This window comes from Triticum dicoccoides, chromosome 2B (assembly GCF_002162155.2).
Source record: "Triticum dicoccoides isolate Atlit2015 ecotype Zavitan chromosome 2B, WEW_v2.0, whole genome shotgun sequence".
Taxonomy (NCBI): Eukaryota; Viridiplantae; Streptophyta; class Magnoliopsida; order Poales; family Poaceae; genus Triticum; species Triticum dicoccoides.
In genome coordinates, this window is record NC_041383.1 from 772,160,834 (window position 1) to 772,161,558 (window position 725).

Here is a 725-nt window from a genome sequence, read left to right on the forward strand (position 1 = left end):
TCTTAGCGTAACGCGAGTCGAGGCGGACGTCGTCGCGGTAGCGACGACGGACGCCGAGACGAGCACGTGACACCATTCCCACCCTGTCTTAGCGTAACGTGAGTCGAGGCGGACGTCGTCGCGATAGCGACGACGGACGCCGAGACGAGCACGTGACACCATTCCCACCCTGTCTTAGCGTAACGCGAGTCGAGGCGGACGTCATCGCGGTAGCGACGACGGACGCCGAGACGAGCACGTGACACCATTCCCACCCTGTCTTAGCGTAACGCGAGTCGAGGGGGACGTCGTCGCGGTAGCGACGACGGACGCCGAGACGAGCACGTGATACCATTCCCACCCTGTCTTAGCATAACGCGAGTCGAGGCGGACGTCGTCGCGGTAGCGACGACGGATGCCGAGACGAGCACGTGACACCACTCCCGCCCTGTCTTAGCGTAATGCGAGTCGAGGCGGATGTCGTCGTGGTAGCGACGACGGACGCCGAGACGAGCACGTGACACCATTCCCACCCTGTATTAGCGTTACGCGAGTCGAGGGGGACGTCGTCGCGGTAGCGACGACGGACGCCGAGTTGAGCACGTGACACCATTCCCACCCTGTCTTAGCGTAACGCGAGTCGAGGCGGACGTCGTCGCGGTAGCGACAACGGATGCCGAGACGAGCACGTGACACCACTGCCACCCTGTCTTAGCGTAACGCGAGTCGAGGCGGACGTCGTCGCG